Raw genomic sequence first — 27,509 nt, 5'->3', positions numbered from 1 at the left:
TTGACAGATAGAGCTCACAAGTAGGCAGAGAGGCAGGCATAGAGAGAGGAGGAAGCAGGTTCCCTGATGATCAGAGAGCCTGATGTGGGGCTCGATCCCAGAACCCTGAGATCATGACCTGAGCTGAGGGCAGAGGCTTAACCCACTGAGCAACCCAGGTGCCCCTTCTTAAAGGATTTTTAAATGTGCTACAGCCTTCCATGGCTCACTCTAATTCAGTGTTTAAATAGTTATACTGACCTGTCTATACTGAAATCCAGTGCATATACACCATATAAAAAGCTATCTTATTATATGATTCTATTAGATGAATGACTCAAATTGCTCCATAGGATTCATACCTTGTCCTTGTTCTTATATTCTTATATTTCCAAAGCACTGAACTCACTGCTTATTCTGCTGTTTGCCCTCCTTCCAACCACTGTACTTAACTGACTCCTGATTCTGAACACAGATCTCTTGAATATAGCCTTATATCTTTGTTTCAGAAATACACTCTTGATTATATTTGGGGATGATACCTCATATCTGACATTATCCACTGTGAACTTCCAGGTCACAAATGAAGGTGAAATCCATTCAACTGATCTTTCTGTCTCAGACACCAATCTTTGATGGGGAAGAACATTTTAGCCAGAGTGAACAAATGTAATAAATGGCTAGGAAGTAGAGTAGTGGGAAAAGGAATCCAACTTTGTTGAATATTTCTTGCCTTGAGAAATAACTTAATTCTGATAACAATGAAATATTGAGAGTTTTGAAAGATAGAGAATTCCTTAATGATACATCTAATAAACCAAGTCAATATAGAGGTGAAATGGAAAATGAATTAGAAGAGAGGGTTGGCAGGGTCACTCCTGGGTATTTACCCCAAAGATACAGATGTAGTGAAAAGAAGAGCCATCTGTACCCCAATGTTTATAGCAACAACGGCCATGGTCACCAAACTGTGGAAAGAACCAAGATGTCCTTCAACGGATGAATGAATAAGGAAGATGTGGTCCATATACACTATGGAGTATTAAGCCTCCATCAGAAAGGACAACTTTTGTAGCAACATGGACAGGACTGGAAGAGATTATGCTGAGTGAAATAAGTCAAGCAGAGAGAGTCAATTATCATATGGTTTCACTTATTTGTGGAGCATAACAAAAAGCATGGAGGACATGGGGAGTTAGAGAGAAGGAGGCTGGGGTAAATTGGAAGGGGAGGTGAATCATGAGAGACTATGGACTCTGAAAAACAATCTGAGGGGTTTGAAGTGGGGGGGGTGGGAGGTCGGGGTACCAGGTGGTGGGTATTATAGAGGGCACGTATTGCATGGAGCACTGGGTGTGGTGAAAAAATAATGATACTGTTATGCTGAAAATAAATAAATAAATAAATAAATAAAAGAAGAGAGGGTTGGGGGAAAATGGAATCAGAAAGACTAATGCCTACAAAATAAATGCTTCTACTTATTAAGGAACTGTTTGACATAACAACTCACTAAATGACAAACAAAGAATTAAGAAAATTATAGCTTTTCCAAATCATATTAGATGAATTTTAGAGAAATGTTAGGTAAACAATGTGTTTTGTTGGCTATCCTAGCCCATTGCCTTGAAAACAGACATTGTGCCTGATATTTTCTACTAATTTAAAAAAAAATGGAAATAAGGAGGGAGGAGTCAAGATGGTGGAGAAGTAGCAGGCTGAGACTACATCAGATAGCAGGAGATCAGCTAGATAGTTTATCTAAACATTGCAAACACCTACAAATCCAATGGGAGATCAAAGAAAAGAAGAACAGCAATTCTAGAAACAGAAGATCAACCACTTTCTGAATTGTAGGACTGGTGGAGAAGTGAATCCAAAGCGATGGAAAGATAGACCGCAGGGGGATGGGCCTGCTCCCGGCAAGTGGCGGAGCAATGGAGCACTAAATCAGGACTTTTAAAACTCTATTCCACTGAGGGACATTGCTCCAGAGGCAAAATTGGGGTGAAGCCCACACAGGGTCAGAGTGGCCCCAGGTCCCACAGGGTCACAGAAGGACCGAGGGTGTCTGAGTATCGCAGAGCTTGCAGGTATTAGAATGGGGAAGTGGACTACAGAGACAGAGCCGAGGAGGGAGCTCTCAGCTTGGGGTTACCTTGAACCAGTCGCAGAGCACAGCCAGAGGCCAGGGAGACAGGAGTAATTGGGTGGGTTCTCTGAGGGCGCACTGAAGAATGGGGCCCAGAGCTCTCAGCTCCTCCAGGCTGGAGATTGGGAGGCCGCCATCTTCATTCCGATCCTCCAGAACTCTATGGAAAGCACTCAGGGAACAAAAGCTCCCGAAAGCAAACCTGAACAGATTACTCAGCCCCGCCCCTGGCAAAGGTGGTGCTATTCTGCCTGGGGCAAAGACACTTGAGAATCACTACAACAGGCCCCTCCCTCAGAAGATCAACAAGAAATCCAGCCAGGACCAATTTCACCTACCAAGGAGTGCAGGTTTAATACCAAGGAGAGCAGCAGAATTCCAGAAGAGGAGAAAGCAAAGCACAGAACTCATGGCTTTCTACCCATGATTCTTAGTCTTGCAGTTCATTTAATTTTTTTTAATTTTTTTCTTCTTCTGCTAAATTTTTTTTAACTTTTACCCTTTTCTTTTTTTAATGTTTTTTAACTAGTTCATCTAAAGTATATATGTTATTTTTTCTTTTTATATTTTTTCTTTATTTGTTTCCTTTTTTTAATTGTTTCTTTTTTTTTTTTTCTGAACCTCTTTTTATCCCCTTTCTCCCCACACCCCACGATTTGAGGTCTCTTCTGATTTGGTTAAAGCATATTTTCCTGGGGTCTTTGCCACACTTTTAATATTTTACTTGCTCCTTCATATACTCTTATCTGGACAAAATGACAAGGCAGAAAAATTCACCACAAAAAAAAGAACAAGAGACAGTACTGAAGGCTAGGGACCTAATCAATACAGACATTAGTAATATGTCAGATCTACAGTTCAGAATGACGATTCTCAAGATTCTAGCTGGGCTCGAAAAAGGCATGGAAGATATTAGAGAAACCCTCTTGGGAGATATAAAAGCCCTTTCTGGAGAAATAAAAGAACTAAAATCTAACCAAGTTGAAATGAAAAAAGCTATTAATGAGGTGCAACCAAAAATGGAAGCTCTTACTGCTAGGATAAATGAGGCAGAAGAAAGCATTAGCGTTATAGAAGACTAAATGACAGAGAATAAAGAAGCTGAGCAAAAGAGGGACAAACAGCTATTGGACCACGAGAGGAGAGTTCAAGAGATAAGTGACGCCATAAGACGAAACAACATTAGAATAATTGGGATTCCAGAAGAAGAAAGAGAGAGGGGAGCAGAAGGTATATTGGAGAGAATTATAGTAGAGAATTTCCCTAATATGGCAAAGGGAACAAACATCTAAACCCAGGAGGTGCAGAGAACCCCCCCTCAAAATCAACAAGAATAGGTCCACACCCCGTCACCTAAGAGTAAAATTTACAAGTCTTAGTGACAAAGAGAAAATCCTGAAAGCAGCCCGGGACAAGAAGTCTGTAACATACAATGGTAAAAACATTAGATTGGCAGCAGACTTATCCACAGAGACCAGGCAGGCCAGAAAGAACTGGCATGATATATTCAGAGCACTAAAGGAGAAAAACTTGCCTCCAAGAATACTATATACAGCTAGGCTATCATTGAAAATAGAAGGAGAGATGAAAAGCTTTTAGGGCAAACAAAAACTGAAAGAATTTGCAAACACCAAACCAGCTCTACAGGAAATATTGAAAGGGATCCTCTAAGCAAAGAGAGAGCCTAAAAGTAGTAGATCAGAAAGGAACAAAGACAATATACAGTAACAGTCACCTTACAGGCAATACAATGGCACTAAATTCATATCTCTCAATAGCTACCCTGAATGTTAATGGGCTAAATGCACCAATCAAAAGACACAGGGTATCAGAATGGATAAAAAAACAAAATCCATCTATATGTAGCCTACAAGAAACTCACTTCAGACCCAAAGACACCTCCAGATTTAAAGTGTGGGGGGGGACAATTTACCATGCTAATGGACATCAGAAGAAAGCTGAAGTGGCAATCCTTATATCAGATCAATTAGATTTTAAGCCAAAGACTATAATAAGAGATGAGGAAGGACACTATATCATACTCAAAGGATCTGTCCAACAAGAAGATCTAACAATTTTAAATATCTATGCCCCTAATGTGGGAGCAGCCAACTATATAAACGAATTAATAACAAAATCAAAGAAACACATCAACAATAATACAATAATAGTAGGGGACTTTAACACTCCCCTCACTAAAACAGACAGACCATCCAAGCAAAAGATCAACAAGGAAATAAAGGCCTTAAATGACACACTGGACCAGATGGATATCACAGATATATTCAAAACATTCCATCCCAAAGCAACAGAATACACATTCTTCTCTGGTGCACATGGGACATTCTCCAGAATAGATCACATCCTGGGTCCTAAATCAGGTCTATCAACTGGTATATCAAAATATTGGGATCATTCCCTGCATATTTTCAGACCACAATGCTCTGAAGCTAGAACTCAATCACAAGAGGAAATTTGGAAAGATCCCAAATACATGGAGAATAAACATCATCCTTCTAATGAATGAATAGGTCTACCAGGAAATTAAAGAAGAATTGAAAAAATTTATGGAAACAAAAGATAAGAAAACACAACAGTTCAAAATCTGTGGGACACAGAAAAGTCATTCCTGAGAGGAAAATATATAGCAGTACAAACATTTCTCAAGAAACAAGAGAGGTCTCAACTAAACAACCTAAACCTACACCTAAAGGAGCTGGAGAAAGAACAAGAAAGAAACCCTAAACCCAGCAGGAGAAGAGAAGCCATAAAGATCAGAGCAGAAATCAGTGAAATAGAAACAAACAAACAAAAAAAAACAATAGAACAAATCAATAAAACTAGGAGCTGGTTCTTTGAAAGAATTAATAAGATTGATAAACCCAAGGCCAGACTTATAAAAAAGAAAAGAGAAAGGACCCAAATTAATAAAATCATGAATGAAAGAGGAGAGATCACAACTAACACCAAAGAAATACAAACTATTATAAGAACATACTATGAGCAACTCTATGCAAACACATTTGACAATCTGGAAGAAATGGATGCATTCCTAGAGACATAAAAACTACCACAACTGAACCAGGAAGAAATAGAAAACCTGAACAGACCCATAACCAGTAAGGAGATTGAAGCAGTCATCAAAAATCTCCAAACAAACAAAAGCCCAGGGCCAGACAGCTTCCTAGGGGAATTCTACCAAACATTTAAAGAAGAACTAATTCCTATTCTCCTGAAACTGCTCCAAAAAATAAAAATGGAAAGCAAACTTCCAAACTCATTTTATGAGGCCAGCATCACCTTGATCCCAAAACCAGACAAGGATCCCATCAAAAAAGAGAACTTCAGACCAATATCCTTGATGAACAGAGATGCAAAAATCCTCACCAAAATATTAGTCAATAGGATTCAGCAGTACATTCAAAGGATTATTCACCACGACAAAGTGGGATTTATTCCAGAGCTGCAAGGTTGGTTCAACATCCGCAAATCAATCAATGTGATACAACACATTAATAAAAGAAAGAACAAGAGCCATATGATACTCTCAATAGATGCTGAAAAAGCATTTGACAAAGTGCAGCATCCCTTCCTGATCAAAACTCTGCAAAGTATAGGGGTAGAGGGCACATACCTCACTATTATCAAAGTCATCTGTGAAAAACCCACTGCAAATATCATTCTCAATGAAGAAAAACTAAAAGCTTTTCTGCTAAGGTCAGGAACATGGCAGGGATGTCCATTATCACCACTGCTATTCAACATAGTACTATAAGTCCTAGCCTCAAAAATCAGACAACAAAAGGAAATTAAAGGCATCCAAATCAGCAAAGAAGAAGTCAAACTATCACTCTTCGCAGATGCTATGATACTATGTGTTGAAAACTCAAATGAGTTCACTCCAAAACTTCTAGAACTTGTACAGGAATTCAGTAACACATCAGGATATAAAACCAATGCACAGAAATCAGTTGCATTTCTCTACACCAACAAGACAGAAAAAAGAGAAATTAAGGAGTCAATCCCATTTACAATTGCACCCCAAACTATAAATACCTAGGAATAAACCTAACAAAAGAGGCTAAGAATCTATACTCAGAAAACTATAAAGTACTCATGAAAGAAATTGAGGAAGACACAAAGAAATGGAAAAATGTTCCATGATCATGGATTGGAAGAACAAATATTGTGAAAATGTCTACGCTACCTAAAGCAATCTACACATTTAATGCAATTCCTATCAAAATACCATCCATTTTTTTCAAAGAAATGGAACAAATAATCCTAAAATTTATATGGAACCAGAAAAGACCTCGACTAGCCAAAGAAATATCGAAAAAGAAAGCCAAAGTTGGTGGCATCACAATTCCGGACTTCAAGCTCTATTACAAAGTTGTCATCATCAAGACAGTATGGTACTGGCACAAAAACAGACACATAGATCAATGGAACAGAATAGAGAGCCCAGAAATAGACCCTCAACTCTATGGTCAACTAATCTTCGACAAAGCAGGAAAGAATGTCCAATGGAAAAAAAATAAATGGTGTTGGGAAAATTGAACAGCCACATGCAGAAAAATGAAATTGGACCATTTCCTTACACCACACATGAAAATAGCCTCAAAATGGACGAAGGACCTCAATATGAGAAAGAAATCCATCAAAATCCTTGAGGAGAACACAGGCAGCAACCTCTTTGATCTCAGCAACAGCAACTTCTTCCTAGGAACATCGCCAAAGGCAAGGGAAGCAAGGGCAAAAATGAACTATTGGGATTTCATCAAGATCAAAAGCTTTTGAAAAGCAAAGGAAACAGTTGACAAAACCAAAAGACAACTGACAGAATGGGAGAAGATATTTGCAAACAACATATCAGATAAAGGGCTAGTGTCCAAAATCTATAAAGATCTTATCAAACTCAACACCCAAAGAACAAATAATCCAATGAAGAAATGGGCAGAAGACATGAACAGACATTTCTGCAAAGAAATTTCTATTTCTGCAAAGAAGACATCCAGATGGCCAACAGACACATGAAAAAGTGCTCCACATCACTCAGGATCAGGGAAATACAAATCAAAACCACAATGAGATATCACCTCACACGTCAAAATGGCTAAAATGAACAAGTCAGGAAATGACAGATCCTGGTGAGGATGCGGAGAAAAGGGAACCCTCCTACACTGTTGGTGGTAATGCAAGCTGGTGCAACCACTCTGGAAAACAGCATGAAGGTTCCTCAAAATGTTGAAAATAGAACTACCCTATGACCCAGCAATTGCACTACTGAGTATTTACCCTAAAGATACAAATGTAGTGATCCAAAGGGGCACGTGCACCCGAATGTTTATAGCAGCAATGTCTACAATAGCCAAACTATGGAAAGAACCTAGATGTCCATCAACAGATGAATGGATCAAGAAGATGTGGTATATATACACAATGGAATACTATGCAGCCATCAAAAGAAATGAAATCTTGCCATTTGCGATGACGTGGATAGAACTAGAGGCTATCATGCTTAGCGAAATAAGTCAATCAGAGAAAGACAACTATCATATTATCTCCCTGATATGAGGAAGTGGAGATGCAACATGGGAGGTTAAGGGGGTAGGAGAAGAATCAATGAAACAAGATGGGATTGGGAGGGAGACACACCATAAGTGACTCTTAATCTCACAAAACAAACTGAGGGTTGCTGGGGGGAGGGGGTTGCGAAAGGGGGGTGGGTTATGGACAGTGGGGATGGTATGTGCTATGATGAGTGCTGTGAAGTGTGTAAACCTGGTGATTCACAGACCTGTACCCCTGGGGATAAAAATACATTATATGTTTATAAAAAAATTTTAAAAAAAGAGTCTCTAAAAAAATGGAAATAAATGGAAATTAATTTTAAGGTTTGTAATATTTTTCAGTATTTAAAAATAATGCATGGAGTGCTAATTAGTATACAATCTCCCCCTGTACTGTGTAATTTTTCATTGCCAAAACAATGATATGATTACATGAATGTTAACTAACTCACCCTTAGAATCTAAAATAGGAAAATTGGACTGCATCACTGAAGGAAAAATGAAAAACAAATACTGTCATGCCAGCTAATGGATGAAAGAGATTCCTGTCACAAAGAAGGTGATGAGTCAGCAATTACTGCCCTCACTCATTCACCAAAGTGCGCTCAGGCTCAAATTGTATTCTAAAGCAGAGTTTTTCCTCTGCTTTTTCCTCATGAGTACTTTTTGTTTTTCTTCATGAGTACTTTGCGAAAAGGAGACAGTATAATTTAGCTTTTTGATCATTGCAACACTATGCAAAATGCCTCTAAGCAAATATATTTTCATCTATGTGTGTGTGTGTGTGTGTGTGTGTGTGTGTGTGTGTATACACACATACATACATATATATATACACACATACACATACATACATACATATGTGTATCTACGTACATGAATATTTGTGTAGGTGCATACATTTTCACATGTGGGATTCTCAGAGTCTTCTAATCATGTCTTAATCCATCTAATCAACACATTTGTATGAGGATATGATGAACAAATGTGTCTTAACAAGTCAATGTTTACAACACAGAGAGTGAATTATCAATGTGAACTATGAACTTTGAGTGATTATGACATGTCTGTGTAAATTCATCAACATAACAAATGTGCTCTGATGGGTACAGTGATAATGAGAAAGGCTATGCATCTGTGGGGTCAGAAGGTATATGGGAAATCTCTGTACCTTCTTTTCAACTTTGCTATAAACCTTAAACTGCTCTAAGAAGTCTCCATTTTAAAAATTAAATAGAAAAAAACGTTAGTGTTTCTTAGGAAACATACATCATCATATATATCATCATACATATCAGCTACTCACCAATCAATAGAACATTGGTTTAATCATTTAACCTCTTAAGCATATTGAATGTCTACTCCTATTTTAAGCACTGTGTTAGGTCTCCAGACTAGGAAAATCAAAAAGAATTATCCCTTTACTTGATATCTTGCATTCTATTCTGTAAAGTAGTTCCCCATGGCACCAAAGTTCAGTGAACAATTCTTGTGTTTTGACTCTGAATGAATGTATTTGATGAGAAAATACAGCAGATTATTTAAATTCACGGGTTTTAAAGCCAAACTACTGGATCTGAATCCCACCAGCATGATCACCTAACTTTAGCTGAATGTTGGGAGAGATTAATTCATATCTTTACACGTATTTTCTCTATTAGTAAAATATGGGTATAACATCAATATTTCTTCTGCTTGTCTGAAGTATTTAATTACATACTAGGTAAAACACTTAGAATAATACCTGTGTATTCTAATAAATAATGTTTACCATATAACTATTAATAAGAATTATTGTGTTCTGTTTTAGATATATTTTTGTCTAAATGTCTAACTATTAATAAAAAAGTAAAGATATAATCCTTTAATGATGAATATCCATATGATTAAAAATTCATCTAAATAATTCTGATAGCACACTTCTGATGCTATTAGATGTTATTCTGACGACCCAAGTGGTCATCAGATACGCTCAAATTCATGGCTCCATAACCCATCTGTCTTGGTGTTTATTACTTAATACTAAGTAAAACATGCCCAAGATCAAAGTCAGAACATTACACATCTCTGTCTGCTTGTTTACACACACAATTGCAAAATATGTTCGATTGGCAGCATATGTTAGAGTGAACACCAATCTGTTATGGCAATAATTTCATTGTTGGCTGTATTGCAGAGGCCTGGTCTATAATGTATTTTATTAAGATGGATGTGCTTTAGTTTGTTCAACCAGTCATGGTAAAGTATTTGGCTAATGTTTTTATTGCATGCCATCTGTGTGGGCAGTAAGGTTGTCCAATAACACATGAAATGTCACTGTTTTGAATAGACATCTAATTGAGATTTAATCAAATGGATATTTTACATTAATTAAATGCCAACTGATTAATGAAAACATATTTTTCTATTTAATAACTATATAAAAATGGAACATGATTAGCTCGAAATTCCATGCATTATGCACAAATTGTAGACTTTCTCATGAATACATGCATGCAGAACAGTGTAATAGAATCTAGATGCATTTAAATAGCATTAAAATAAATGTCACCCTGCTATTTAAGAAATAGCGAGCACTATGTGTTTGGAAATGATTCTCTCTAATATCTGGATCTCTTTGACCCCTCTTTGTACTGTCATAAAGCAGCACATTTTTTTTCTCTACAGCCAGGGAAAAATTTAAATATACCCACTCCTACTGTGACAAATAATCAGTTTCATATACGCAAACCCAGAAGCGTTGCTAACTACCAAAATGATTGTAAGAATCACAGGAGAACAAAATCAGGCAGATGTTTTGAAAACAAAGCAACTTGTTGAAATTTAGCTTCTCTCAAAAAAATATCATGCAAATGAATCTACTTCACTCCATTTTCTTTCTTTCCCACTTTCCATCATATCTCCTGGCAAAGCCATTTTTTTCTCCAGTCTGGCTACATTTCCCTACACGTACCCATCTCAGGTTTATCCAAAATTCATTCTGTATGTGAATTCTCCCATTTCCCTGAAATATGTTTCCTTACTTGATTCCATGAGAAAATTCTGTTTAGAAGAGAGGACACCTCTTACATGCCATCCTTTTATCATTTATATCAGCAAAATGCATTTATAACTTCCTTGCTTGTGTTTTCCCTTAAAGTTGAAGATAAATCAAAGTATGGGATCGAGAACTGGATGAACCTTAGATAAAATCTGGCCCCAAATTATCCTTTCAGTGGATCCAGATGGCTAGTAACTTAGAGGATTCTTCCCTTTCAGGTGACACTAGGTAAAAGGTAATTTGGGGTTTTCATTCACATTTTAGTTTCTGTAGACCCTGGTTAGTGAAGCATGAATAAAAGAAAAGAAGTAATATATACTTGCACATCTGCCCCCATTTAATGTCTGAATATATGACCCCTGAGGACTGGCTGTTTCTTTTTTATCTTCACTAACACACTAGTTAGTTAGTTAGTTAGTGTGACTAGCACACTAAATTATTAAACACACTACTACTTAAATACTCAATATCATGGCAAATCTTAAGATTGATTTCCCTTTCCACAATACAGGGATACCCTGTTTCATTGGACTTCACAGATACTGCATTTGTTACAAATTGAAGGTTTGTGGCAACACTTAGGTAGTGTTGGCACCATTTGAGCAAGTCTGTTGGCACCATTTTTCCAATAGAATTTGCTCACTTTGTATTTCTATGGCACATTTTGGTAATTCTCAGAATACTTCAAACTTTTTCATTATTATTATATTTGTTTGGCTGATCTGTTATCACTGATCTCTGATGTTGCTATTGTAATTGCTTTGGGATGCCACAAATTGTACCCATACAGGTTGGCATATCAACTGATAATTATGTGTGTACTGACTGTTCCACTGACCAACCCTTCCCCCATCTCTCTTCTTCTCCTTGGACCTCCCTATTCCATGAGACACAATATTGAAAGCATGCCAGTTAATAACCTTGCTATAGCCCCTAAGTGTTCAGGTGATAGGAAGAGTCACATGTCTCACTTTAAATCAAAAGCTAGAACTGATTAATATTAATGAGGAAGACATGCCAAAATCCAACATAGGCCAAATCTGGGCCTCCCTGTCAAACACTTAGCCAAGTCGTAAATGTAAAGGAAAAGTTCCTGAAGGAAATTTTAAATGCCACTCAGGTAAACATGCAAATGATGAGAAAGTGTAACAGACTTATTTATGACATGGAAAAACTTTCAGTGGTCTGGACAGAAGATCAAATCAACCACAATACTGTCTTAAGCCAAAACTTAATCCAGAGAAAAACCCTAACTCTCTTGAATTCTGTGGAGGTTAAGAGTGGTGAGGAAGCTGCAAAAAAATATTTGAAGCTAGCAGAGGATGGTTCATGAGGATTAAGGGAAGAAGCTTTCTCTGTAACATAAAAGTGCAAGGTAACCAGCAAGTGTTGATGTAGAAGCTGCTTCAAGAGTTCCAGGAGATCTAGCTCAGCTCATTAACAAGCATGGCCACGCTGAGGTTTTCCATGTAGACAAACAGCATTCTGTTTAAAAAAAAAAAAAAAAAAAATCCCATCTAGGACTTTCATAGGTAGAGAGGAGAAGTCAATGGCTGGCTTCAAACTTCAAAGGACGGGCTGACCCTCTTGTTAGAAATTAATGCAGCTGGTGACTAGAAGTTGAGGCCAATATTCATTGTCCATTCTGAAAGTCTTAGGGCTCTGGAGAACAGTTACTCTGGCTGTGCTCTATAAATGGAACAACAAAGCCTGGATGACAGCACATGTGTTTGCATGTACTCAATATTTTAAGCCCACTGCTGAGATCTATTGTTCAGAAAAAAAGATTCCATTGAAATATAACCACTCATTGGCAATGCATTGTGTCACTCAAGAGCTCTGATGAAGAGGTACAATGAGAGCAATGCTGTTTTCCTGCCTACTGACACAACATTCATTCTGCAGCTCATGGGTCAAGGAATTATTTTCACTTTCAAGCCTTATAAATCAAGAAATACATTTTGTAAGTCTGCAGCTGCCATATATAGAGATTCCTCTGGTGGATCTGGGCATAATAAATTGAAAACCTGTTAGGAGTTACCATTCTAGATGCACATTAAGAACACTTGTGATTCATGACAAAAAGTCAAAATATCAACATTAACAAGTTTAGAAGAAGTTTTTCCAATCTTCATGGTTGACTTTGAGGGGTTCAAAACTTCAGTGGAGGATGTAACTGCAGATGCAGTAGAAATAGCAAGAGAACTAGAAGTGGAGTCTGAAGACGTAACCAAATTCCTTCAAACTCATGATGAAATTTGAACAGAGGAGAAGTTGCTTCTTATGGATGAGCAAAGAAAGTGGTCTTTTCTCTTGATGGAATCTCTTGCTAAAGATGTTGTGAAGAGTGTGGAAAATGACAACAAATGACTTAGAATATGACCTAGGCTTAGTTGATAAAGCAGGGGCAGGATTTGAGAGGACTGACTCAAATTTTTAAAGAAGTTCTACTGTGGGTAAAAAGCTGTCATATGGTACAGTGTGCAATAGAAAAATTGTTTGCAAAAAGAAAAGAACCAACAGATGAGGCAAGCGTCATTGTTGTCTTATTTTAAGACATTGCCACAGCCACCCAAGCTACAGCAACTGCTGTGCTCATGTCAGCATCCATCAACATTGAGGCAAGAACTTCCACCAGCAAAAAAAAAAAAAGAAAAGAAAAGAAAAATTATGACTCAGTGAAAGCACAGATTATGATAAGCATTTTTTAATAATAAAGTATTTTAAGATATGTACTTTTAAAAGAAATAATGCTATTGCTTATTAATAGATTACAGTAGAGTTCTAACATAATTTTGTATGTATTAGAAAACCAAAAAAATCATTTGATTTGCTTGGTATTTGCTTTATTTAAGTGGTCTGGAATCAAATCTGCAGGATCTCTGAGGTATGCTTGTATTTGTGATGAAGTGATAAAATTAACTTAGAAAAATGTATCTGTCCGATGATACAAAAAAGTCAGTTAGTGGCATCCGGTTTTCAATCAATGATCCATTTCACTCAGGATATGTACAAGGTTTAATAATTTTCAAGCATCCTCAACTTTGTTTAAAAACTAACTCATGGGGGCACCTGGGTGGCTCAGTGGGTTAAGCCTCCGCCTTCGGCTCAGGTCATGATCTCAGAGTCCTGGGATTGAGCCCCGCATTGGGCTCTCTGCTCAGCAGGGAGCCTGCTTCCTCCTCTCTCTCTGCCTGCCTCTCTGCCTACTTGTTATCTCTCTCTGTCAAATAAATAAATAAAATATTTAAAAAAAAAACTAACTCATGAATTAATTTCAATGTTTTTCAATTTATATTTTAGCACTTTGGATACTGACAGTAGCACTTTGGATACTGACTGTATTAAGGTTCCTACCTGCTATCATCTTATTTAGCTAGTAAGTACTTATTTCCATGTGAGCTTTTAGTTCTACTAATCTGTACTGTGGGGGTAGGGGTAAATTCATTTGACATGACTTTTATGACCTTAATGGAAAATCTAACCTCCAATATTTTAAAATTATTTAATATGTGGGATTTTTACTCCTGGTAGTCTATTTTCCTGATATTGTTTAAAATATAGATAAGGCAAGAAAACATCATTTACAGTGAAGCATCATTACTGACATTTTGATATCTAGCTATATGAACTCTTTTAATTCCTGTCTCTAAGGAATACACATGATAAAAACAATCATCCTAAATAGAAGTATTTCATTATCTTTGACAAAATAGATTAAATTTTAATAAATTTTAATTTTAATAAATTTTAATAAAATTTTAGTTTCAAGTGTGCAACATAGTGATTCAACAACTGTATACATTATGTTACACTAACCACAAATATTGTGTGTCAACCCTATTCAAATAAAAAATTTAAGAATTAAAAATAATCAAAGAAGTATCACCAAAACCAAACAAACAAAAAAAAAGTTCTATTTTTTTTTTTAAGGTGGGTCTGAGAAAAAGTGCATTAAGTCCAAGAAATGCCTGTGCTAACAATAAAGGCTTAGAGTTCATTCAGCAGACCTGAGTCTTTGATCCTGACAGTACCGATGTTATTAACAATGTATAGGATCTTGAATAAAGCTACTGGATCTTTAAATATAAATAAAATAGGGGCACCTGCGTGGCTGTCAGTTGACCATTTGACTCTTGATTTCACCTCAGGTCATGACCTCAGGTTCCTGAGACCCAGACCTGCACCTCTGCACCTCACAGCTCTGCTTAGAGGGGAGTATGCTTGTCCCCTCTTCCTCTCCCTCTGCTCCTCCCCAGCTTATGCATTCTCTCTCTCCCTCTCTCTCTCAAATAAGTATAATAAATCTTTAGAAAACTAAAATAAAACCAAAATAAAATAAAATATTTTAGTACAGTTTATTATTGCTTACAGAATTCAAATTGTTTTTCAAAATGTAAAAAGATCTATGATCCATTCTTTTTTATATATTCCACCAGTTTGGGCACCAAAGAATCCAATCTCAACAACTGTGTTTGCAGAGTATGTTCAGGATGTTAGTCACATTAGCAGACTTTTTGTACTCTGACACTGTAGTTTTTTGCTCCAACAGGTAATTCGTTTTGGCTAACAATTTCACAATTTCACCCTTCAGTTCTTTTAAAACTGTTGGGGAAATGCCATCTGATCCTGGGGATTTATTTACATCCAGTTTCCAGATTTTCTTGTGATTGTATTGCTTTTTAACTAATTTTTCCCCTGTTATATTTTCCTTAATATCTATTTCTCCGAAAAACTCCAAACTTAAGGTATGTTACTAGTATGTTTTCATATTTTGATATTTTTCAAGTGGAAATGGAAAATGCATACACATTTTGGGGGGAAAGAGAATTCTTTCCTGTACATACAGACATGAGCACACATAGATAAATATACACAAACTCAAAACAGTTTCTATAGAACGTGTTTAGTATAGATAACATGATATTTGAAAGAGAGCAAAAGAAACTTGAGTATAGCTCTTCAGTTTTTAAGAAATTTTCTACTTCTTATTCAGTACTTTAAACAAAATACCATCAAAACTCATTTGTATATTAAACCTAGATAATTACTCTTAAAATGAAAGTTAAAAATAATTTCAATTATTGGCCATTTAAGATTTAGAATTATTTTTGTTCTAAATTATTGATACTTTAACAATTTCCCTTTGACTTTTTTGCTCTATAATTATTATTCTATGTCGTTTAATGTAAGATTCTAAACTAATAAAGTTATGCTATATTTAAAAAGTATGAATTAAGTAAAAGTGCTCAATGGTATTAACATTTTGATAAACAATATGATTTTCAAAACATTGAGTTAGCATTCATGTTAGACCAATCATTTAATAATGTTCTAATTAGATTATTTTCATTTTATTGTCATTAAATTTAGGGTATATATTTAATTTTAATAACCCACTACTTCTGAGAGTTATTTAATTTTAGTTCCATTTTACACATGATGAAACTTAAGTCGATAAAGGATTATCATCACACAGCCACAAAGATCCAAAATGTAGATGTGGACTCAGTTGTGTCTAATGTTGAATTCCATACTCTTTTCATCATGATGAATTGCCTCTCTCAATTAATAGCCATTTACTACATTAGAGTTCCCTCATGGCCAGGTTTACATGAAATCTATGAAGAAAGAGACATGAAGAAAATTAAAAATTAGTTAAGATGGAACTTTTTTTCATAGAGTTGGAACAATCAAAATTGCTTTTGTTTTGGGTGCGTGTGAGTATTAGCATGGACAGTATAGGTACAGCAGAAGAAACATTGGAAGAACTCTAACAGGATGTGATTCTTTAGAAAGAGAAACAAATTGGTAACTAGGAAACATATTCAATCTCATCACCCCTTTTACTTTTCAATATATTTTGAACATTTTATTTCATGCATCATTTTCAATCCTGTGTTTCTGGTTATCAGACTCCCTCCACAGATTAGAGCCAAGCAAAACTGAAAGATTGATGGCTTGTCTCTAGAAAATTTATTTTAGTTATAGGATCCCCCTGAAATGTTAAACAAGAGGCTGTCATACAGAACCTGGTTAGATTATTCAAGTCATCAGCTGTGAAATTAGTGTATTTAGTTTAAACCACTCAATTCTCCTAAGAAGCTCTCTTCTCCATTCATGGAGATTTCTGTAAAGCATTAATACATCACAAGTCCCTTACAGATCTAAATTGACTGGCTCTATTGGACCAATGTAATAAATATCAGAACAACGTTTCAGAAAAAAAAGTTAAGACCTCAAACTGGAATTCCTAGTTTTTTAAGTAATTAAGGGAAATGCTCTGTTTCTGAGTCATTGTTTTCCTCCTCTTGTATTTTCCAAATCAGTGAATCACAAAATCATTCAGCCCACAAAAATAAAAAAATCTATGAATCTGTTCTCATTTTCCCCATTGCTTGTTTTCCTACGTTTAACCATTGAATCCAGTAGTTTAAATCTCTTAATATTCCTCAAATCTCTACCATTTCCCACATTGTTCCCACTACTACTGACTTAGTCTATTTCTTACTTGGCTTTCTGCCATAGCATATGGAGTATTTCGTCTTCAAACAGAATCTTAACTATCTTTGACAGTATGGTCAGATAACTTCTAAATTATGCTACTGATAACATCAAATTTTAAAAATATTTTCCCTGTTATACTCAAATAAAAAATAAAATAAATATATATATAACCAACTTGTATGTATATAAGTATGTATATGTATAAAATATGTATACATATGTATATTTATATGTATAAAATAAATATATATACAACCAACACATATGTACATATGTGAAATTGTGTCCACCAAAAAAAACCATATGCATATAATTGCATGTATATAAGAAATTGTCTATAAGTTGGTAACAGTTCTGCCCACTAATTAAACTGTATGATTTTTATACTTTTCTGTATTTGTACTAAACTTGAATATATATAAATAAATACACAACCAGTTCCATATCTATCACTACATATATTATTGATTTCTTAAAGCATAGTGAGAATTTTACTTTACTAATCCAAGTCAATATGAGGACTTTAAAATTTTTCAATTCATATATGTTCTCCCACATTTTATACAATTTACCATGTAGTAATTCTCTTCATTTATGCATAAGAATGCATAATCATACCCTGTAGCATGTCATAAATAATTACTTTTTTTCACATTTACCCTTTTCATTCCTTTCTTCATATTCTTGTTTCCATCTGAAATTATTTTCCTTTTGATAACAGAAGTGTTCAGCATTTTCTTATTCCTTTTATGTTGATGATTATCTCATTTTTATATCAAAATTTCCTGATTTAACACTAATTCATATAGGAGAATTTTTGCTGGATACAGAAATCTAGATCTGTGGTTATTCTGTTTCCCACCTTTGATAATGGACATTTCATTTCCTTCTGCCTTCTTGTCTATTGAAAAGGGTAAAGTTAGTTTTAGAGTTGCTCTATGAACATGTTTTTTCTCTGTCTGCCTTTAATGTTTTTATTGCTTTTGTTTTTTGCAAAATATATTATATATTTGATATGGTTTTATATTTTTTTGCATTTATCCTGAAGCTGTGGCTTAATATAACTTTAAAATTTTTTCATTAATTATCTCTTCAAATGTTACTTCTGTCAAATTCTCTCTTTCCTTCTCTGGATTTCCAACATATTTATGTCAGAAACTTAAAGATTTTGAATATCTCTTATACTCTACCTGTACTTTTCACTGTTTTCTCTCTCTGTATTATCAGTGGGATTTTCTTGTTTTATGTTCTAGTTAACTTCTTTTTCTTTAGATTTTTCTACTCTGTTATAAAATAAAGTTTCAATTCTTAATTTCATTCATTGTATGTTTCAGCTCTAGAATTTCCACTGGATAATATTTTTTTATATTTTTCAACTGAAATTATCCTGGTATATTTAATTTCTTGAATTTATTCCTCTTAGTCATGTGTAAATTATTATTTGGTAAATTTGAACCTGTATATCCCAAGCATCTGTCTTATTATCCATTTTTATTATGGCTTATATCATGACATTTTGTCTCTTGGAAGTTCTGAAAATTTTGATTGATTGACATACATATTGGTTGAAAGTCATATAACAATCTGTGTCTCTATTTAATATTATATTCCTTCAAAGATTTTATTTTACTTTTGCTCACAAAACAAACAAGCACACACACACAACAAACAGATAGACCTTAATCTATTCAGGGAATGAGAAATTAGCTCTGTTTCAGTCCTTTAGAAGCTTATTTTTCTGTTCCTCTTGTGCCTAGGATACAGGTCTACACCTTTGTTGGAGGTCCCTAATAAAACCATGGGGTATTAGCCAAATAGATCCTATTTTTTGGTAGATCCCAAGACTTCCATACTATTTTCTCCTGGTCCTATAAAATTGCCAGCAGGTCTATTCCACTGTTTAGCCTCCAATTCTTCTCACCCTCTGCTTGCACTTTTCAAATCAACAAATATCTCAAAGTGGGGAAAACTCTGTATTTAGCTCATATCTCTAAAGGCATTTACTTTTCCTTTTCTAAAGGATCATGGCCTTACAAGATCTCATTGCCTTAGAAATTCTCTGGTGTCTTAAAGCTATTTTTTGGTTGAGATTTTTCATTGATAGGAAGGTTTTTCTGCACAAAGCTTGCCGGTCAATAGTAAAAGAAGTAGGAAAAATATGTATAAAACAATAATTTTCAATAGAAGTTATATTAATTTTGACAGAAATGACATTCACCTGTAATAAATCACAATGGTATTTGTTGTTTATTGTAACTTTACCCATATAAGCATAAATCTTTAGCATTAGAATTTTTTTGAAGGTCTGTCCACTTGCTACAAAGTTGGTACTTGTAATTAGAGAAAAGGTAGTGTTCAGTCCCCATAATTGTTATTGCAGAGATGATTTCTAAAAGGTAAAGTAAATACACAATGCTTATGTATGATGAATACTACTTTAATCCACATTCTAACCATTCTTATTCCTACTTTTAACATTACCTTTAGGACAAAAAGAACAACTCAATAATTTTTCTCAGGTCTGAAATGTAGCCAATATGTCATTTCCTTCCTGATTATTCCTTAAAATCACCAATGAATAAGTGACAAGGGGCATTCTGAGAGATATATTTCTGAGTCTGATTCAAAAAAGAAAGGACAAAAATTGCCTGGTCAAGGGTTACAGATCTGTATTGTAATTCACTAACCAAACATGGGCTCCTAAATTCCATTTCTTCCCTGAATTCAGGAGCCAGGATGTAGAACCTTCAATGTTAGGGAAGCTATGAAGAGAGGTGTTCAAGAATGAAGTCATAAAAATAGAGGTTTTGTTTCTTTTTCATCATACATAGCATGCCTTTTTCAGCAAATGCCTTCCTGGAGTTGCAAGCAATTGGAATTATTTTTGTTCACACTGACATACTGGAAAAAAAAAAATCCAGAGTCAAGTGGTAAGTGAGGAAGTATAAATTTAGTAAAGTCTGGGGTCTCTTTCTTAAGATCTTAGCAGGAATTAGAAGACAGCACCCTTGTTTGTTTGTTGAGTATAGACTCTTCAAGTAGTTGTAATTAAATATAACAGGTCATAATGGATCATAAATTTTAGAATGTGGAAGGTAGTCTCCTTATAGCACACGGAAGAAACAGTCCCCTTCACAATCTTTGTGTAGTGTGATAGAAACGGACAGGTTTGAAAGAATTAGTAGGGGTATGATGGAAATAGCAGCTTCAGCTGCAGCCATAACAACTCCTGATGCTATTTATTGTATAACTACCATGTGTATGTACATATAAATATATAAGCACACCCAAACATAAATATATGTGTATCTCAAACATTTTTCTCTAAGCATATATAGCCATCGCTATAAAGATGAGGAAACTGTCAGGGAGGTTAACAGTTTCCCTCGGCCAATAGCCACCCATTAAGCAGCTAAATATCAAAAGTTCCAGGATTTAAACCTACATTTTACTGCCCCAGAGTCATAAGAACTTCTGTATTTAATATTTTACCTAGCATTTTACTTCTTATGATATTTTACAAAAATTGCTCTTTCCTATATATTATATTTTTCTCATTCTAGTTTTTCCTGAATTATTAATTCTCCCAGACTTTTGCTGGAATCAGTTCAATCCTTTCCCTGTTTGGCTTTATTTTAGGCATTATTGGGCACTGATGGCTAGGGTGGTCCTCATTTAAGTGGAAAGCTGCCATTTCTCATTAGCCCCTGCTGTTTATCACAAAACCAGCTTCAAGGTTAAGCAGTGTATATAGTGATTGTTAAGGCTTGTCCTTGCTTTTTGCATTTGATGGAACATTAGGAACATAGGCCAAAACTAGGAACTCACTGTTATCTTACTATTCTAAACCATAGAAGAAGGAGGAGTACAATTAAATGCAACCAATAAACTAATATATTTTGGGTATCTATATGATGATACATAGTTTATCAGTTTCTTCTAATTAGGAAATAAAGGGCACGCCTGCATCTTTGCAAAGAAAATCAGATTTGTTACCAATGCATTTGTAACCCTGATATACTGAACATGTTAAAGTTAAGTAGCCTGTTTAACCAGGTATGACAAAATATGGTAAGCCTTAGGGAATTTACAATGATTGCCTCCCAGGGAAGATGTTTCCAGAAAGATAGGAAAGGGCAACAAATCTGCGCTTACCACTTTAAATACATACAGTGGCCAAGGGTTTATCAATTATAATAGATCAATGCCAGTTGCTTTAGGTCTACAATAGGGAGTAGTAGAGACTATGTTTAGCTGAAAAGCTCATGCCCTCCTTAAAGTGGCAGTCACAATTTATGAGAAAATGTTTCTAGTATTTTAAAAACTAAATTTTGCGGGAAAACCCAGAAGTCCCTACTTCTGTTAAGTCTACCAATTTTTGAATGTTGGAGGCAGATTCAATTTCTTTTAGAAAAATAGAAACCAAGAGTGACATTAGTGATCTTTATGCCAGAATGTTTTGAGGGCATGGGAAAGTATAAAATATGGTCAGTCTCCTTTCAAAATTCCACAAATATCTACAGAAACATTAGCCAAGCCTTGTATATCATATGAAAGCTTGAAGTAAATTATAATGCAGAGTCACTTCTGATTTTCCTCATTGTAAAAATTCATGCAGGAGGGAAGGAGCAAGATGGTGGAGGAGTAGGACACTGAGATATCATCAGGTCTCAGGAGTTCAGGTAGATAGTTATCAAACTATTCTGACACCTACAAACTCAACAGGAGATAGAAGAGAAGAGCATCAATTCTAGGAACAGATAATTGACCACTTTCCTGAAGGTAGGACATGCAAAGAAGTGAATCCAGGCAACAGGAAGATAGATCGTGGAGGGAGGGGCTGGCTCCTGGCAAGTAAGAGAGCAGCAGAGCATAAAACCAAAACTTTTAGAAGTCTGCTATACTGAAGGACATCACTCCAGAGGCTAAGTGAGGGGTGGAGCCCTTGCAGGGACAGTGTGGTCTCAGAACCCATGGGGACACAAAAAGATCAGGAATGTCTGAGAGTGGCAGAGCTCTCAGGTATCAGAGTAGGGAAGCTGGCAGCAAAGACGGAGCCAAGCAGTGGGCTCTCAGCTCGGGATTACTTTAAACTGTGATCCAAGGCACAGTCGGGCCACTGCTCTTCAAGCAGGGACCCCACAAGCAGCAGAACCATGGAGACTCACCTTCTTCCTCTGGGAGGAACAGTGTGGGAACATACTACAGGAATCTGCTGGGTTTGGAGACTCCAAATGGGGCCATAAGCCAGAGATAGAAAAGCTCAGTTATAGGCTAGGAGATCCCAGAGTACGGCCGGAGACCAAGGAGACAGGAAGGATTGACTGCTTTTCTCTGAGGGTGCACTGAAGAGTGGGGCTCTGAGCCCTCAAATCCTACAGGGCCAGAGATTGAGAGGCCACCATCTTCATCACCATCCTCCAAAGCTGTATGGAAAGCATTCAGTGAACAAAAGCTACCAACAGCAAACCCTGGCAGATTAGTTGGACTGGCCCCTGCAAAGGTGGTGAAATTCTATCTCAGGCAAAGACATTTGAGAATCACTGCAACAAGCCCCTCCCCCTGAAGATCAGCAAAAACATCCAGCCAAGACCAAGTTGACTGATCAGTGAGAACTGTGGAACTCCAGAGCTAGGGGAAAGCAACGTATAGAATTCATGGCTTTTTCCCTATGATCCTTTAGTCTTTCAAAGTTAACCTTTTTAAATTTTATCTTTTTCCTTGTTCTTTTTTTTTTATTTTTCCTTTCATATTTTAACATTTTTAAATTATTTTATCTTATCAATACCTTTTTAAAAATATTTTTAAATTTTCATTGTTATCACCATATTTTATCCTTTCATTGTATTTAACATTATTTCTTATATATATACAGGTTTTTTTCTCTTTAAAATTTTGGGATAAAATTTCTTCTAATAGATCAAAATATACCCTAAATATGGCACATAGCTTTGTTCTAGTCTCCAGCCTGGTCATATTCTTTTCTCTTCTTTTTCTTTTTTCAACCAACTTCTTACTAATTTTCATCTTTACAGTCATATTCCATCCCTTCATCATGTAACCCTTATTTTTGTATATGTACACGTTTTTCTTTCTTTAAAATTTTGGAGGTGGTTTCTACTAATAGACCAAAATACACCAAAATCAAGTGTGTGGCTCTGTTCTATTTGCTAGTCAAATACATTCTTTTTCTTTTTTCACCCTTTCTTCTCCCCATAGTTTCAGGGGGAGAAGATGTGGTTAGTGTATATTTTTCTGGGGTCATTGCTGCCCTTTTAGTGTTTTGTTCTTTCATTCATCTATACTTACCTGGATAAAATGGAGGTGGGAAAACTTACCACAAAAAAAAAAAAAAAAAAGAACAAGAGACAGTACCAAGAGCTAGGGATCTAATCAACACAGACATTAGTAAAATGTCAGAACTCGAGTTCAGAAAGACGATTATCAAGGTGCTAGCTGGGCTCAAAAAAAGCATGGAAGATATTAGAGAATTCCTTCCTAGAGAAATAAAATCCCTCTCTAGAGAAATAAAAGAACTAAAATCCAACCAAGTTGAAATAAAAAAAAAGCTATTAATGAGGTGCAATAAAATATGGAGGCTCTTATGCTGGGATAAGGAGGCAGAAGAGAGAATTAGTGATATAGAAGACCAAATGATAGAGAATAAAGAAGCTGAGCAAATAGGAGACAAACAACTACTGGACCATGACAGGAGAATGTGAGAGATAAGTGATACCATAAGATGAAACAATATTAGAATAATTGCAATCCCAGAAGAAGAAGAAAGAGAGAAATGGGAAGAAGGTATATTCAAGTAAATTATAGAAAAGAATTTCCCTAATTTGGCAAATGTAACAAGCATCAAAATCAAGAAGGCACAGAAAGCCCCCTTCAAAATCAATAAATATAGGTCCACATCCCATCATCTCAAGTAAAATTTACAACTCTCGGTGACAAAGAGAAAATCCTGAAAGCAGCTTGGAACAAGATGTCTGTAACATACAATGGTAGAAATATTAGACCGACAAAAGATCTATCCACAGAGAACTGGCAGACCAGAAAGGATTGCCATGATATACTCAGAGCACTAAATAAGAAAAATATGCATCCAAGAATACTATATCCAGCTAGGCTATCATTGAAAATAGAAGGAGAGATAAAAAGCTTCAAGAACACACAAAAATTAAAAGTATTTGTAAACACTAAGCCAGCCTAACAGGAAATATTAAAATGAGTCCTCTAAGTAAAGAGAGAGCCTCAAAGTAGCAGAACAGGAGGAAGAGAGACAATATACTGTAACAGTCACCTTACAGGCAATACAATGGCACTAAAATCATATCTCTCAATAGTTACCCTGAATGTAAACAGACTATTTGCCCCAATCAAAATACACAGAGTATCAGAATGGATTAAAAAAAGAGAGAGAGAGACCCATTGATATGCTATAGGCAAGAAACTCATGTTAGACCCAAAATACCTCCAGATTTAAAGAGAGGGGGTGGAAAACAATTTACCATGCTAATGATCATCAAAAGAAAGCTGCAGTGGCAATCCTTATAGCAGATAAATTAGATTGTAAGCCAAAGACTATAATAAAAGATGAGGAAGGACACTGTATCATACTTAAAGGGTCTGAACAACATGAAGATCTAACAATTTTAAATATCTATGCCCCTAACATGGGAGCAGCCAACTATATGAACCAATTAATAACAAAATCAAAAAAACACATTGACAATAATACAATAGTTGTAGGGAACTTTAACACCCCCCTTACTGAAATGGACAGATCATCCAAGCAAAAGATCAACAAGGAAATAAAGGCTTTAAATAACACACTGGACCAGGTGGACATCACAGAGATATTCAGAACATTCCATCCCAAAACAACAGAATACACATTCTTCTCCAGTGCACAAGCAACATTCTCCAGAATAGGTACCATCCTGGGTCACAAATCAGGTCTCAACCAGTACCAAAAGATAGGAATAGTTCCCTGCCTATTTTCAGACCACAAGGCTCTGAAACTAGAACTTAGTCACAAGAGGAAATTTGGAAAGAACCCAAATACATGGAGGCTAAAGAGCATCTTACTAAAAAATGAATGGGTCATTTCTTCTTGGCCTTTTGGCGAAGATCAAGTGAAGAATGAATGGGTCAACCAGGAAATTAAAGAAGAATTGAAAAAATTCATGGAAACAAATGAAAATGAGAACACAACTGTTCAAAATCTGTGGGACAGAGCAAAGACAGTCTTGAGGAAAGTATATAGTGAAACAAGTCTTTCTCAAGAAACAAGAAAGGTCTCAAGTACACAACCTAACCCTACACTTACAGGAGCTAGACAAAGAACAGCAAAGAAAGCCTAAACTCAGCAGGAGAAGAGAAATAATAAAGACCAGAGCAGAAATCAATGAAATAGAAACCAAAAGAATAGTAGAACAAATCAATGAAACTAGGAGCTGGTTCTTTGAAAGAATTAATAAGATTGATAAACCTCTGGCCTTTCTCTATAGTGAGAAAGTGCTCCATATCACTCACCATCAGAGAAATACAAATCAAAACCACAATGAGATACCACCTCACACCAGTCAGAATGGCTAAAATTAATAAGTCAGGAAATGACAGATGCTGGCGAGGGTGCAGAGAAAGGGGAACCCTCCTACATTGTTGGTAGGAATGCATGCTGGTGCAACCACTCTGGAAAACAGTAGGGAGGTTCCTCAAAAAGTTGAAAATAGAGCTACATTATGACCCAGCAATTGTACTACTGGGTATTTACCCTAACGACAAAATGTCGTGTTCCGAAGGGGTATGTGTACCCGAATGTTTATAGCAGCAATGTCCACAATAGCCAAACTACGGGAAGAACCTAGATGTCCATCAACACATGAATGAATAAAGATGATGTGGTATATATATACAATGGAATACTATGCAGCCATCAGAAGAAATGAAATCTTGCCATTTGCAATGATATGGATGGAACTAGTGGGTATCATGCTAAGTGAAATAAGTCAATCAGGGAAAGACAATTATCATATGATCAATTTCTACAATATGAGGAATTTAAGAAGCAGGGCAGGAGGCTGTTGGGGGTAAGATGGGAAAAAAGGAAATAAGATGGGATCAGGGGGGAGACAAACCATAAAAGACTCTTAATCTCATGAAACAAACTGAGGGTTTTGGGGGGTTGTGGGGGAGTAGGGGTAGGATGGCTGAGTTATGGACATTGGTAAGGGTATGTGCTATGGTGAGTGCGTGAAATGTGTAAGCCTGATGATTCACAGACCTGTACCCCTGGGACAAATAATACATCATATGTTAATAAAAAAATTTGTGCAAGACATATAAACTGAAATATTAATTGTATCCATGATTGACATAATGGAATACATTTTTAAAAACAGAGAAAATAGTAGATATTTCTTCAACAGAGTAAAAATATCCAATAGAATTTAAGCACTTAAATATTAAAATCAAATACTGCAACATGACCAACAGAAAACTCGGGACAAAGGCAAAGGTAAAAGACTCCACTATAAGAACCTTAGCTTTCCATATAATACATGAAACTGTTATAGTAATGAACTAATGTCATTAAAGTAATATTTTGCTTTACATGAAATTAGTCTGAAATGATATATAGCAATCATTCACAATCCCTACATGTAATGTTTGGTGTATGCATTTAATTATTTTTTCTTATCTGTATTTTTTTTACTTTTTCTATCCTCATTTGAAGATTCTTAAACTCTTAAGTTGCTTATTTTTTTCCATTTTTATTCTGATTTTATATATTTTAAAAGAGAGAGAGAGAAATGTCTGAAATCCTATCTATCAAGTGCTTCCAAATTCTGAAACTATTAAATATTTAGACAAAATGCAAACCTTTGGGGAAACTGGGAGAATTTTTTTTTTTAATTTTAAACAGAGTGAATTATGTAAACTAAAAGTTATGTGATATCACAGAAGACATTTCATAAATACTAAGGCAGAACTTAACATTTAGCATAAAAGGGAACTGAATTAAAGTCATGTATATGGAAGACAATTTATCAGAACTTTCAGGCTACCAGAGATCACAATAAAAATAGTAACAAGAATTGTATAGAAAATGTCTAAAAAACCAGATCCTCAGATATAGCTGACTTATGGGAAATTTGACAATTAAGACATAGGAGGAAGATATTTTGGTATGATTATAAAATAATAGTACAGATGTTAAGCTATTTCCTTGTAGGGCAAGAAAGAAAGGCTG

The sequence above is a fragment of the Mustela erminea genome, chromosome 5 (genome assembly GCF_009829155.1).
Source record: "Mustela erminea isolate mMusErm1 chromosome 5, mMusErm1.Pri, whole genome shotgun sequence".
In the NCBI taxonomy this organism is placed as follows: Eukaryota; Metazoa; Chordata; class Mammalia; order Carnivora; family Mustelidae; genus Mustela; species Mustela erminea.
This window is presented reverse-complemented; position numbering follows the sequence as displayed.